At 32.3% G+C, this 16,400-nt stretch overlaps 1 long non-coding RNA gene across 1 annotated transcript; it reads left to right on the forward strand.

The window, feature by feature from the left end:
* The first annotated feature begins 8,564 nt into the window (after positions 1-8,564).
* On the forward strand, positions 8,565-9,441 carry LOC135136754 (uncharacterized). Its single transcript, XR_010281752.1, has 3 exons — positions 8,565-9,025; positions 9,083-9,294; positions 9,359-9,441. It is a non-coding gene; the product is annotated as an uncharacterized LOC135136754 (long non-coding RNA).
* Positions 9,442-16,400: the final 6,959 nt, after the last annotated feature.

Here is a 16,400-nt window from a genome sequence, read left to right on the forward strand (position 1 = left end):
TATTTTTACTAGTCAGGTAGACACCCAATTGGCAAATAAAAGCTCGATGTAAATATCCTGTCAGTGATTATTATAGGCAACCAACTCAACAATCCCCCTTTTTAAATCTCACTCTGTATTACTTGTTGCCTATTATCAACAGTCGGCGCACACCTTAAAACAGACTACAAATTTTCCCTGAAAATATTTCCAACATTAGAAGTTTCCGAGCATTTCATCCCAAATATCTACCCAAGCGCACTTCCACGAGATAAGTCGCAAGGAAATGATTATTTAACTTTCAGGGTAGCTTGAGTGTGAACTGAAGCTCCGAGTGGATAATTTCGAATGTTCGTCTCGACTTGGAATTATGATTTATTCCAAGTCAAGTGTGATAAGAAGACAATTCGAACTGGTGAACGCATTTGAATAATTTAAAAATGTCAGCCCAGTATTGGTAGTAAACATTTGTCGAAGGAAGCTTTTACCGTGATTGCTTCGTAAGAGTGAAGTATCTCGGAACACACACATCTCGAAAAGCTCTCTCACAGCCTTACAGAAGCGTTATTCAAAACTTGCACTCTTTACAAATCCTCGTTCCGAGAGTGTAATCCTCGGTGTGAATAATTTATTACCGTAATTTTCTAGGAAGACAGTTTAATTTTAAATTTTCGATTGATCTGATTGATCTATGTAAATTGAATGGTCTCAACGTTTCCAAATATTAGATTTATGCAATTTACGTACTGCCTTTTAGTTAAAATGGCACTCCACTATTGGTTGCTATTGCGTATCATATATTTAACGCTGGTAAATGTATACATATATTGTTGTTACATTTATGTTGTTCGTTGGTATGTTTCCGGTACAAACACACATCCTGCTTCCTGTGAATTACCTAGGTACATTTTAATAGGTCACTGGAAAAATACATCATGATTCAGCCTGAAGTTCATCTGATATTTTAGTAATTGTTAATAGCATTCGAGAAACACATGAAAAATTTTTTCCACAATTTCCATACTTTGGTTTAATTTTAAACCTATAGTTTCTAATTGTTCTATTGCATCAGCAATAGTTGTAAAGTGAGTTTTAATGTACGAGAGTTAATTTATAACGTTTGCTTTATTCAGAAATTCTTGAGCTTTTTTAATGTTTTGTTCATCTGTGGCTTCAAATGACATTACAACCTAAAAACATTCAATATAAGAATGATAATAAAAAACCATTATACAGCGTGTTATTGAAAGGTACGTACAAAATAAAATTGGGAATTGGTCTTGAAGTATGGATGCTAAAAGTTAAAAAAGTTCAGGTCAAAGTATTCTCCTTTTAGAGATAAAAATTATTAAAATTTATGTCCAAATTCGTTGTACGCCTCTGATAAAAAGATCATCTTTCGTTTCTATAGCAACATTTAGTCTTGACAAAAGTTTTATTGTTACAGTTGCTAGGGTTTACTGAAATAAATTAATTTTACCTACTTATCCTTCAGTAGCGTCTAAAAAGGTTGGATAAGGGTTAATTTCCCCCTTATAATTTTGATAACACAAAATAAGTTTTTCAGACTTCTTAGACTTCGCGAAGAACTGTCCATTTTTTTGTACGTACCTTTCAATAACACCCTGTATATTTACTGACTTGTTTTAAAACATCAAAGTGTTCTGCATAAAACAATTCTGCTTGAATCCAAGTGCCCCACCTGATTAATACAGGTTAAGGTGGGAGAGGTGTATTTGGTAAACTGTTTTTATAAAACTCTACTCTTATTGGTACTTTTAAAAAGATTTTCTTAACATTGCTAATTATCCCATTGACATCTGAATAATTCAGTCTAATTGTTTCAGACACTAAATGTAACCCATGTGCCATACATGCTACGTGTGTTATATTTTCATAAAACACCTTCAAATTAGTACCAGTTTTGATCATCTATGAAGCACCATCTGATACAAACCATTTAACTTTTTGTGTTCAGTTCTTTTTGGCCACAATAAAACTGCAAATTAACAATTAAATAAATTATAATAATTTCAATGCTTAAAATTATTATCAATAGCACACCCAATGATTCGTTTATAAATCTCGACATTGTGTTGCTATTAGTTTTATCAAGCTGCTTCAAAGCTAGTAGAAATGGACGGCCAGCTTCTTCAGAAGGTAACTTTCCAATTACTAAATAAGCTATGTATCTTCCTAATCTGTCCGTCGTCTCATCGACGCTAATCCATATATTATTATTGCCAATAGAATTTCTAATTTGTTTAATTACCTGTAAATTATAAAATTTATGTTAAAAAGTTTTTAAATAAAAATTCTAGTGCTCACCATATCGTAATCTTTTGGTAAATAATTTTTTTGTCAGAGTGCTTTCTGAGGGTAAATGCCTTCCTGTATATTTATGCATAAAATTTTTAAACTCAGGACAACTAACATTATTCCATGGAATACTTGCTGCGGTAAATGCCCTACATAAATCGGTGCAAAATTGCGTAAAATCATTGTCGCAACTAATGTTTAATAAAGTCTGTTTACTGGATTTATTCTCGTTCTTTCTATGTGATAGCCAATGCAGTGTTTTTCAAAGTGTGATTTTTTTTCGCACTTAAACTAGGAAACAAAAATGTGAACATAATTCAAGCTTCAGTATTTTAAATGTTTACTTAGAACTTTTCCACACACTTTGCAGAATAACTCATTGACTTTGGTTGAAGAAGGAAATTAAAAATTAGTGTCCAAGTTATTCCCTAACCATAATTTGATTTTATCTTTCATGGATGATTTTACCTTGGGCATTTTGAGGATTCTTTACTGTATACACAAAAATAAAAACCGGCCCCAGCACACTCACTAACACGCAAGGGTACTCAGTATCACTAACAATAAACTTCTAAAATAAAATGCTTTTTCAGAGATTCATCTCCTTCCAGCTATAATCTGAACGAAATGCAGGCCAGCGTTGTCAGTTGGCGACACCAACCCGTACCACTAAACTCAAGGGCGTTGTTTACAACCCATTTTTAAACAATCTGCCAGCCAAAACAATGAATTCACGGAAAATCTTTATTGTGCAAGCACGTCCCCTTCGTTGGTCGTGGAATCCTAGTTTAAGGCTTTTAAAATTTACAATTAGGTCGTTTAATTAACGCTTTAGGTCTCTAATGGTAAATTAGGCATTTTAAGTAGTAATAAATGGGCGTTAAATAAACAGAATTTTTTTAATTCGGATACATATATAAATTTCGCTGCAATGCCTGAAGTATATATAAAAAGGCAAAAACCTAAGATCCGAAGCCTAGTGATGACGAAAGAAACAAGAAACAAGAAATAGAGGATTTACTGCAACTTGTGTCGAAAATGAAATTCTTGTAATTGAAGCCGTAGACAATGACCTGCATGTGACCCAAAAGATTTATACCACGACAGGTAGCAATATCTCAATCTTCCGTTTCAAAAATTTTGAGAGTGAACAAGTTCCACCCTTACCATGTGACATTAGTACAAGATCTAAAAGAAGAAGACTTTCCCAGAAGAATACAATTTTGCAATTTCATGCAACATCAACTACGAGAGAGTTGGACAACAATTTTCTATTCAAAGTTTTGTTCAGCGATGAAGCAAGATTTGGAAATAACGGGGTTGTTAATCGACACAACTGTCACTACTTATTACTCCCAAAATAATCCACACTGGATCAGAACAGCTCATTTTCAAAATGTTTATTCCATAAATGTGTGGGCTGGTATTATTGCAGATTACGTAATTGGCCCATACTTCATCCAAGGCAACTTAACACGACACAGATATCGACAATTTTTGGAAAATGATTTTCCGGGATTATTGGAAAATGATCCTCTCAACCTCCGACAAGAGTTGTGGTTTCAGCAAGACCTCATTATCACAGAGTCGTTAGGGACTATATTGATGAGACGTTTGCAAATAAGTGGATTGGCAGAGGCAATGTGAATGCATAGCCTTGTCGTAATTCCGACTTAACACCTTTAGATTTCTTCGTCTGGGGGGTTGTAAAAGAACAAGTCTGCCGAAGTCCTATTCGTAATTGTGAATAATCTATTTGATACAATTTAAAACCTATTTACTATGTGCAATTTTGAAGTGACGTTATCGTATTATTGGTGGGGATAATTAGACAAATTTTGGTTAGCGTTGCGCTATCTACAGACAGACAGACAGACAGACAGACTGAAACGGGAGACCTATTTCTTCATACTCTAGGTGTCATGAAAGGTCGAGAAAAGGTAATAGTAGAGAATTGACCTACACTTCGCTTACGTTCGGGAAGTGAAAGCATATTTAAATCACGCTGGAGTGCTCCTATGTCGCTAATACTTCTAATAATTTTTAGCTCATCTGCAAAAAGAGCGAAGTCGGAAGAAAAATGTTTATTATTTCATTGAGATATATTGTAAATATCAATGGTCCAAGGACGGATCCTTATGTAACGCCCGAAGGTACACAGTGTGCACTCGGAAGGCAATTGTTAACCTTTACTAACTGAGACCTATTCGCAAAATAAGAAGTAAACCACCTCAAAAGAGCCACAGCTCTGTGTGGAGTGAGTGAGTGAATCTCGCGATTATTTTTGCTCCGCTTTCTTTTGAATTTCGATGGTGTTATAAGACGATCAATTTTTACATAAACACATCATAGTGTTCCGTAAGTTTTGCTTATTATTGTGATATAACCCATTGTTAGACAGGCAAAGCTGAAGTGTTTAAATTAATGCAATTTGTGACAACTTATGCTATTTTACGCTATCTTTTAAGTGGCCTGAATACTTTTTATAAGCAGTTAGAATATTTTTTGCGTCTGCGTACTTTATTAATTTTTATTCAACTCAATATTAAATATTGTCGGATTGTTGTAATTCCTATAAGGCAGAGGTGTAATTTTAGCACCTTATTTGCATATCCACTCACTATATATTTTTTTCTTTCTTTCTCATTACTAAAATGTCTGTTCTATGTAAAATCTGTAATGGAGCAGTAACTCCTACTGTACCTGCAATTAAATGTAGCTCGTGTGCTATTTACTTCCATATTAAATGTATAGGTATTGATACAGCCCATTTTGATATAATTAAATCTTTAAATGGAGTCTCCTGGAAATGTGATAACTGTCGCTCATTAAATAATACCACCGAGGCAGGACAGTGCAATTGTTGTAAATTACTTCCAAATTTAGTTGAAACTATTAACAAACTTAGTGAAACCGTTAATACATTGCAGCAGCAACTCCTTAATTTTCGTTCTGATAGATCCAACGACGAAAACATCATTCAGGAGGTTAATGAAAGACATAAACGAGCTAAAAACATAATTATTTTTGGCAGTGCCGAAAAGGCTGATGTGTCGATTGACGAGCAAATTGAACAAGATCGCTTATTCATTCATCAGATCCTTGAACAACTAAATTTACCAGTTCAACCTAATGAATTGAATGTCCATAGAATCGGTAGACGCAATCTTATAAATCCACATCCAAGGCCTATCAGAATTACTCTTAAATCCGAATCCGACGCTCATATGATTGTCACAAAATTTCAAAATCTACGCAATATAGATCTCTACAAAAATATTTCAATGAATTATGACAAAACGCCTAAGCAGACTGCATATTATAAATCTGTGAAGCAAGAATTGACAGATAGAATTAGTCGTGGTGAAGCAAATTTAAAAATTAAATATATTAATGGCACACCAAAAATAGTGACTTTAAACTAGCTTGCTCACTCAGTTATGATGGTAAATTCTTGCAGTGCTATTATCAGAATGTTAGAGGTTTATGTTCTAAATCTGTTGAATTTTTTAATTCCGTATCATCCAGTTATTTTGATTTTATAGCTGTTTCTGAAACTTGGTTAAAGCCAGATATTTTTGACAATGAACTTTTCCCACATAATTTTGTTGTACATCGTAATGATCGTAATTTAGTCGAACTTGGTTTGTCCAAAGGTGGTGGCGTACTTTTAGCAGTCAGTAATCAATATAATTCTACGAAGTTAGATCTTTCGTCCATTACAAGCTTGGTTCCCATTGTAGATATTGTAGGTGTTAAAATCACCGGTAAATTTAGTCAAAAATTACTAATCTTTGTTTTATATATACCACTATCAATTACTCTAGCAGAATTTGAGTTATTTTTTGAAACATTCATAAATCTAGATTTTATACAGAATGAAAAATTAATAATTCTGGGCGACTTTAGTACGCCTGATTTTAGCCTTAATCTTAAAACTAATTCAAACTTAGTGTTAAATAATTTTAAAGAATTCTATAATATTTCACAGCACAATAATGTAAGTAATAGTATGGATCAGCTTCTAGACTTGTTTTTTTCTAACTTGCAGTGTAGTGTCACAAAATCTGAAGATCCCGCTGTAAAAGAAGATCCTCTTCATCCAGCGCTTATTGTTGAATTCTCCTTAACTGATAAAATGTTTAAAGAATTTTGTATAAACTCAGAGTCTAAATCTTTCAACTTCAAAAAAGCGAACTATCCATTAATGTATGATCTCCTCTCGAAAATTGATTGGTCTTCTCTTGATGATATATCTGAGGTCAATACTGCTTGCGAATTACTTTATAAAACGATTTATGAAATTTTTGAGTGTACTATCCCCAAATATCATTTCAAAAGTTATCATCATAAATATTATCCTCCTTGGTTTAACACTGAAATCCTAAATTGTATTCGTAATAAATCTTTAGCTCATCGCGAGTACATAAAGCAAAAATCTACACATTATTACAATATTTTTAAATACCATCGATCTCAACTAAAAAGAATGATCAAGAATGCATACAAAAATTATATATCAAATATCGAGGATAAGCTGCATATAGATCCAAAAAAGTTTTGGGAGTATATTAACAACAAAAAAGGCCATTCGAGAATCCCCGGCTTAATGAAATATAATAATGAAGAACTCAACTCTCCGAATACAATTGTTGAAGGTTTCGCAAATTATTTTAATGGAGTCTACAAAAATTCTAATTCCAACACAACTGCCAACAACTATGAAATCAATCCATTGCTACTAGTGAATATCAATAATATTTCACAAAAAGAAATTTTAGCTGCTTTAAAAAGTTGTAAAAATTCGCTTACAATAGGACCTGATGGCATTCTAAGTTTTCTGTTACGGGACTGTGCGCATATTTTTGTAGATCCTTGCTTCCGATTATTTCATAAAATATTAAATTCTTCCACGTTCCCAAATATCTGGAAAAGAGCAACTATCTGTCCAGTATACAAAAAAGGAGATGTAGCAGAAATAAAGAATTATAGACCTATCTCTCTTCTTTGCAATTTTTCCCAAGTTTTTGAATCTATAATTTATAAACATATCTATTCCTCAATTAAAATGTTTTTGTCGCCTCACCAACATGAATTTATGGAGAAACGTTCCACAATTTCAAACTTAGCCTGCTTTACACAATTTACGTCCAAAGCAATTGATAATCGTCAGCAAGTAGATACTATTTATTTTGACTTTCAGAAAGCGTTTGATCAAATTGATCACTTTATACTACTCGACAAATTAAAAAGATTTGGTTTCTCAGAAGGTCTTTTAAAATTTTTTGAATCATACTTATTTAATCGTGAACAATTTGTTAAATATCGCAATTACAAATCGAATATTATTAAGCCCGCCTCTGGTGTTCCGCAAGGCTCTAACCTCGGCCCCCTGCTTTTCCTACTTTTTATAGATGATCTTGGAGACGTTATTTCATGTCAGAAATTATTTTTTGCAGACGACCTTAAATTGTTTTTAAAAATTACCTCAACATTGGACTGCCAACAATTACAACAAAATATATGCTCAGTATGCGACTGGGCTTCCAAAAATAGATTGTCGTTAAACAAAGATAAATGCTTTGCTATGACCTACTCTCGAAAAAAGGAGAACATCATTTTTCCCTATCGAATTGAAAACAGTTTAATAAATAGAACTGAAAGGATTAAAGATCTAGGTATACTCTTTGATACTAAACTTCAGTTTATAGAGCACATTCATGAGATGGTATCCAAAAGTTTTAGAACGTACGGATTTATCTACAGAAATTGCCGAGATTTTACTTATACACGAACATTGTGTTCTCTATTCTTTTCTCTGGTGCGATCACAACTTGAATACCGAGCTTTAATTTGGTTCCCAATATATCAGATTCACATTCAACATATTGAACACGTCCAACGTGTTGTTTTAAAATTTCTATGTTTTCTACTTGATGGTATTTACCCAGCAAGAGGCTATGACCATTCTGCTTTACTCTCAAGATTTGACTTTTTTCCTCTCCGCTTAAGGAGAATTATAATAATAATAAAATTTTTAATACATCTTATAAATAATAAAATAGACTGTCCGTTACTTTTAGAACAACTCAATTTTTTAATTCCAAGGATTAATACTAGACAAATTAACATATTCTATTGTGAATCAAGCAGAACCAACGTATTAGTAAGATTGTCTATTGCATTAATGTGCGAATTATGCAATGATATTGCCGCCCCTTGTGACATTTATAGTGACTGTATTATAGTTATTTATGTATTAAGGGCATAATCAGGGAGATTGTGGCACGAGGGAATGTTTAAAGCCCGACGAAGGAGGGCTTTTAATTTCCCGAGTGCCACAATCGACAATTATGCACGTGGTACATACAACGTTTTATTCTATTTTAGTTTCTAAAATATTTTTAACGAAATATTGAGTATTTCCGGCAAGATTGTGTGAATTGTGCCGATGCAAACTTTAATACATAGCTGGCTAGCTTGATGTTGCTATGGATTCTACGTTGTTTATTTGTTAAATAATTCTGTTTTGAAAATGGAAAGTCAAAAAGCAGAAAATGTTTCAAAAGAAATTGTTGAAGAATTTGAGGTCGCCCAGAGAAAACTGATTCCCCATAAATCAAAGGAATTTTACACGAGAGAGTATGACAAATTTTGCGAGTGGCGGTGCTCGAAAAATGTTACTAATTGCGATGAAAAATTCGTGATGGCATACTTGTCTCAAATGGTAAGTGATAGTATTTAAAATTATTGTATTTAATAAATTGTGCTTCGTTTTCTATAGTCAAAAGTTTACAAACCTTCATCACTGTGGTGTACCTACTCTAAGCTCAAAAAAATGTTAAAAATTAAAGAAAACGTCGATATCTCGAAATTTCTTCTGGTTACTGAATATATGAAGAGTAACTCCGTGGGTGACGAAGCTAAAAAGTCATGGGTGCTTCAACGAAAGGAAATTGAAGAGTTTATGTTAAAGGCACCAGATCTTACATATTTGTTAGTCAAGATAAAACCTGTTCGTTAGTTCTAATATTTCTTAATTAATAAATCTCGTTTCTAGGTTGTTACAGCTTTTGGAATACATGGAGCCTGTAGACGCGAAGAACTTCATGATTTACGTTATCAAAATGTGACAGCTGAAGGATCGGTCTTGTTAGTGAACTTTTAATTTTTGTAGTAAAGAATAATGTATTATTTTCCTCAATTTCAATAAAAGTGTCGAATATCAAAGCTTGTTTGAATAAATAACGTACCTAAATGAATAATCAATCGTTGCTTAGCAATTTTTGACAGATTTGTGCTAAAAAGGCCAATTTATGCCCGCATTTGGGTGCTTATAAATAAGATTATGGTTCTAAAATAGAATAAAGTTCATTACTAATTATATTAAAAACCATTTCTGTTAAATAGGTTTATTTTTAGTTTTTTATTTTTTTTTTTCTTTTTTAGGGTTTTTTGGTTTGTAATCAATATTATGATTATTTTGTTATCTTCATGTATTCTCTCTCACTCTATTGATCAATTATTTGTCAATATTTCCTGTAACTGGGTGTAAATACCGTAGGAAATAAAGATTTAAAGATTTATTATTAAAAGAGAACCTGAGATGCCATAAGCTAATAATTTCTTTAATAAGACTGCATCATTAATGTAACTAAGTAGGTTGGTTACAGTTAGACCTTTGGCGAAAGAAACCATGCTGTTTATCAGAAATGATAGTTTTAAAAAGCGAGTTGACATGTTTGTGGATAATCGTTTCGAATAATTTGCCAGGTATAAATAGAATATAAACAGGTCTATAATTGACTATAGACTATTGACTTGCGGACCGATTTATGAATAGGAACGACATGTGCTTTCCACAACGGTGGAAAATTACCAGTTCTTAAAAATAAATTGAAAATCAATTGCAATGGCAAACTTAATGAGTCGCCACAGATTTTGTAAAATAAAAGAGGTGTTTTGTCTGAACTGGAACCCTTATTTGTATATAATTTTAGTAAACCGTCAACAACTTCACTGCAGCTAATAAAGAAATTGCTTAGATTCACATTGGAATCATAATTAACGTTAAAAGATGGCACGTTTCTATCACAATATGCGGAGCAGAAATAGTCGGCAAAAAATTGACAAAAATCTAAATTATTGTATAATATTTTATCGCCTAATAACTTCATAGGTGAAGGTAGTGTGTTAATGATGCCTTCTTACCAATGTAACTCCAAAAATTCTTCCTAAATTTTTGCAACACCACATGTTTGCAAGCACATATGTCTCTGTATTCGTTTTTAATCAAAATTGATATACGATCTTCGCAAAAATGTTGATGACGTCATCTAAAAATTTTCTAAAGGAAAAACTCATTTGGAACAGATGCATCGCACGCTTCTTTACATTTTGTCTTAGAAGACAAGAAATCTTTCCATTTACACTTTAACTGACCAACTACCAATAAGCAAGCATATCTGTGAAGTACGTATTGTACAGTATAATTTTGCATAAATACATGTTCTGACTCATTACTAATTTATAATTACTATCTGCATATGAAATAAATTATACACTATTTCTATAATTGATTACAGGGGCGAAATAGGTCATAGAATCGTGCCGCCTCTCACATTTGGATTTTACTAAATAACCAAGGAGTCAAGATAAATATCGCACGCATCTGTATAACTAGTTGCTTAAATGCTTCATATCTTATTAAATATTCATTAAAGAAATTTATTGCGGTTAGACATCACAAATCCATGGCCAACTACGCCCTTAGAATCGAAATATTAACATAATGTGGATTACAACTTCTCTATTACAAAGCAAGAAACCAAAGTCCCATTTAAAAATAAATTTCCGGAGAAATGTAGAAAGCCCCAGAAACAATTTTATGTTTCTTCGGAATTAATCTGTCTGTGAATTCTCAAACTTTTAATTTATCCGTCATCTGTACTTAATATAGAATAATTTGAACATTATCGAAATGACAGGAAACAAAGTAGCTATTTAATTAGAAACAATAACACGCGACTAAGACGTATCGGTAATTTGATACGGCATTTTTATTAAACTAGGTATTGTTCAAAAGTACAATGTAGTTACGATAATAATGTTTAAATAAATATGCTTTAAATTATTCACCTTGGAACATTATCAGAGTTATATATTTTCCGCTTGTACAACATTGTTTTACAATGGTATTCAATTTGCTTATCTACTGTTACATGTTCACTGCAATTAAAACTAAATAAAGATAAATATATAGTTCGGCATGCTTGTATACCCTTATTCATCTTATTATACAAAAACGTTACACGTTGATTGTTATTAATATTATGTTATCGACCACACAGTAATTGTGCTGTTATTTACATTTTTAAGAACAGATAATGTTTGTGTATCAGTGGGATGGAAGGCTATTTCGACAGAACTTCCCTCGCCTCTGAAATACAATAAAACATCTGCAGTTTTTTCGGAAAATTGTAAAATTTGATTTTGCGAATTTTATTTCATTTTTTTTAAACAACCCCAATGAATTAAAATAAAAGTTTATACGTAATGTTAAAAGTAGATGTAAAGAAGCGTGCCATGCATATGTTTCAAATAGGTTTGTCCTTTACATAATTTTTTTCAAGGATCAATTTGGATAGGTGTATCCCCAAATTTTCTGGAAAATGGAGTGAACCTTTCTTGATTTAATCAATAAAATAAACTGACTCATATATATTATAAATACAAAATTTGATAACAATCGGCCCCGGATAGACAGACATAAACGGAAGACCTATTTTTTCGTACTCTAGGGGTCATGAAAGGTCGAGAAAACGTAGAAGTAGAGAGTTAGCCGATAAAAGCAAACAAATAACGGAAGTGCCACCCTAAACAGCAAGTAGTTATAAAGTCATAAGTCAGCAAGTCATACATTGCGCGTCGCGTCTCATTAAAATTTTATTATCATAAGGTTCAAACAAATTAGATTGCGTGTAACATGTAAACGTGCAAAATCCAAGAACAGCAACTTTTGTGTCGCATAAGAAATAATTCTATTTGTTGGGGACTTGCAAACTACAACACTTAATTTTCCATTTTCAATACAAAATATTAAAGAATTCTGAATATCCTTGACCTGAACATAACTATTCTTTCTTATATTTAAAAAAACCGCAAACGTATTAAGTATAGCAGATATGACATTTCGTGACTTAGTAGTTACATACTGGGTGTAAAATGCATATTTATTAGAAATTACACAATATGAAACCAGTAATAATCAACTATTCAATTTCAAAAGTATCCTTTTGTGTGAAGTACTTTACAATAAAAATAATTGTAGTTACCACCAATAAAAACCCCAATGTTAAAATTTTCTGATGAATCACTGAAAGAAAAAAAACTTAACTACAACTTACTGAACGCAACGTAGATATATTTATTCTAGACAATAATATTGTCGAGTTTAGAGAAATATTGTTTTACTTACTTTATTCAAGCGAATGTTATTGTTTTAAAAATGTTTTTTCATAAGTGTCAATAACGAAAACATGGCTTGCAAAAACATGTTTGAAGAGTTGCAATAATAACAAATTGTGATAATAACAATATATTTATAAAGCCCAGCATTTTCATATATGCATTAACTGCATGTAACTTCCATATGATGTTGAAAAGTAGTTTTTCATAAGGTAACACCCAGGTCTCTAGTGAATTGTTTTCTTTGCTATATGTTTCCTTCAGTATTGTGATTCATTTTAACTACTGTATTTTTCATTGTGCAAGAGATGATAGACTTATCTTTGTTCAGTTTGAGCTTATTACCATTGCACCATTCAATCAATAGACTAAGGTATTCTTGAAGCTGATCTCCTGTGGTTCTAAATAATTTTGTGTCAACAGCAAAACATAATGCTTGCCCAAATAGTTCTAATAGAAGATCATTAATAAATAAAGTAAATAGTAACAGTTCTAAGTTGGAACCTTGGGAAACACCTGATTTGGAATGAAACATAAAACATAAAATTCATTTAACGCAAGATCAGCATCCATAATATTTTTATAAAGAGTAATAAGGACCAATCAGTACATAAAAAATCATTGTAGAGCGTCCTGAACTCAACTAATACCAGTTGGCCAAGTAATATAAGTAGATCCAGAAATTCAATGAAGGATACAATTTCTACTTGACAGATATGTGGCGGAATATAGGCTACACTTGCAAATTATAATATCGATCTCTATCAGTCTCATTTTATTAATTAAAGTGGTATCGCTATCAACTAACTGAATGTTATAGGTATTTATTTAGAAAGCCAAGAAGAACACCTCCGCCTATAGAGCGCTTCGAATATTGATAACTACTGCCGACCAATTTCAATCATCTCCAACTTTTCTAAAATTTTCGAGAGTATTATCTATGCACGCTTATATAGTATATACGTCTATAAAAAACTTTGCCAAGGCTTTCGATCGAATTGATCATTATATATTATTATTGAATAAATTGCGGGCAACAGGTTTCAGCGAGTCATTAGTTAGTTTTTTCACGTCATACTTATTAAATACCACGCAAATAGTCGAATTTAAAAATGTCCGTTCAAAGAGTATAACACCAACGTCGAGACTGCCCCAGGGTTCAAACCTGGGACCGCTTCGATTTATTATCTACATCAATGACTTACCCCAGATTCTAAAATCTAGTACCTTATTATTCGCCGACGAAAAATCTTTACACAAATCAACTCTCCCTCCACAGTAAATTTTTTCAGACATGCTTATTAGCGCTATGGAAATCGACTTTACATAAACATAATTATATGTCATTCACGATGGATTGAGCTTTTCAAATAATTTAATTTTTTGGCGTTGTAATGTTGTCTTGAAAAATGTTGTTATCGTGTAATGTCACTAAAGTACGGACATAGTGCCATTCATGTCAAAATAACAAGAAGTGTCAGTATGACGATTACGAAAGGTGCAGAAACAAAAGTTCTAAACAAATGGAATGCAGAATTGCGGGTTTTTGGATTTTTTACATCTAAATATGTTGTTGCTGTGAAAATGTACTCGTATTTCACAACCAGGGGATACACCATTTATACGTGAAAGGTTATGTTTTAAGCCTATTGTTGTTGTTGTATTCAAGACTCCGGATGTCCAAAAAGAAGGTAAATATTTTAACTGCTTCTACTTTTAAAGTAAGTAAACAAACTAAAGAAATACTAACTGCTAATATGCTTAAAAAATTGTATAAAAACAGCAAATAAATGAGACGAAATTATAGATGATATTTTTTTTTCTTTTAGTATGTTGTTATTATGAAGAAGACTTTGACTCTGATTCACTTTTACTTAGAGACATAATAGAGAAATGCCCTGTTAAATAACTTAAAAAAGAATAGAGGCATTAATATAATGTTTCTCGTAGTGATTTTGTACAGTAATTTGAAATATGGACTTCTTTAGATTATCCAGAACGTGACTTGTTCAGTTTATCCTTTTCTTTTCTTTTAATAAATTTAAGTACAACATAATAACTGTAAAAAAGCAGATGAAAGCAATAACATCTAGGTAAATAACTACACGAATTCTATAACTATTGTTTCAGTCTTCGTAGGTTTTGAGGAAGACAATAGACATTTAGGTTATTTTCCGAATCATTACTAACAAAAGATTCGTCAGAATCAGCCAATGATATAATAAATGGTGGCATATCGTCAACAGAAAAATCCCCCATTAGCTTTTTCCAATCAGCCTTAATAAGATCTTCACGGTGCCTAACACTTTTCATCCACATATCTTGCGTATAACGGTCCAAGACTTCTTTCCACAAATTAGACACTCTGTCTATGGTTGTTGCCCATGCACAAACTTGTTTGTTATAATATGATTTGCAAAGCCCTCACACCATTTCAGTTGGATTGTATTGACAATGGTGTGTGGGCAAACGTAATACCATTGTTTAAGTATATTATATAATATACTTAAACAATGGTAATGTTATCCATTCACGATAATATTACCATATCACGTATAGCAGGGTTGGCCATGAAAATCTAGTGAGTTTGTTGGTATTCGATGCAGAAGAATAAAAATTCCCTGAACTTTTTCCGTTAGGTTATGTTTTATTAAATTAAAGGCTAACAAATATGCCAGAAATCTAAACATTGTTGCCGATACTTTCAGTTTTCACTAGCAATGACCAAGTTAACGGTATCCATTTCTTAGAAAGCAGAAAACTTTACGCTATTTAAAACCGTTATTCGGCTTTTTGTAAGTGTTTATTTCATATGTAAGGAACAAACACCAAAATTTCACTTAAACATTGTTTTTATATGAATGGGGGTTCTACATACGACTATTGTCGCATGCCACATTTAGCATCACATCTTTAATTCTCAATCATCAGTTCGTTCTGCTCGCCCACTCTTCTTAGAAATGGAAATTTCGACCTTTGTGAACAGCCTAATTCCATATCTTCCAACTCCTTTTTTCGTTTTTCTAAGATTACTAAAAGGGGTAGTAAAAGACAACAATCTTGCTCTAGTGCTTTGATGGGTTTAGCTCTTCTGAAACATTTTTCCGTCCTTAAATTGAATGATTTATCGATATAGCTATTACTAATGCTTACGTAAATGCTCTTTATTTGCTGCTACTAAGTACTTCCAAACGCTTATTAATAAGAACGTTACTATACGCCTTCTCCAGGTGCATGAAGAGTTATAAAAAAAAATGAAAATGCTTAAAATTTGGTGCAAAGTAACAACGTGGATGATCTTACTAAAATTATACTTATTTTGTTGTACGTCAGGTAGTTTTTCACATACTACCTTGGTAAATATCACCCCCCGACAAGCTACAATTCACTCCATTTCCATTATTTCGCTATGAAAATCTATATCATCACCGTCATTTTCAAATTCAGATTCTGAATCAGATTCACCTAGCGAAATAATGAAAGGAGGTATAGATTCGTACGAAAGATTTCCCATATTTTTTCCCAATCTGCCAAAATAAGTTTTTCACAATGTTTACAAAAATTTTGCCACATGCTTGGAGTACATTTAGAAAGCGCCTCAAGCCATAAATTCTCCACCCTATCTTTTAACGAAA

Source organism: Zophobas morio, unplaced genomic scaffold (assembly GCF_036711695.1).
Source record: "Zophobas morio isolate AGI-343-1 ecotype UQ-CSIRO unplaced genomic scaffold, CSIRO_AGI_Zmor_V1 ptg000026l, whole genome shotgun sequence".
In the NCBI taxonomy this organism is placed as follows: domain Eukaryota; kingdom Metazoa; phylum Arthropoda; class Insecta; order Coleoptera; family Tenebrionidae; genus Zophobas; species Zophobas morio.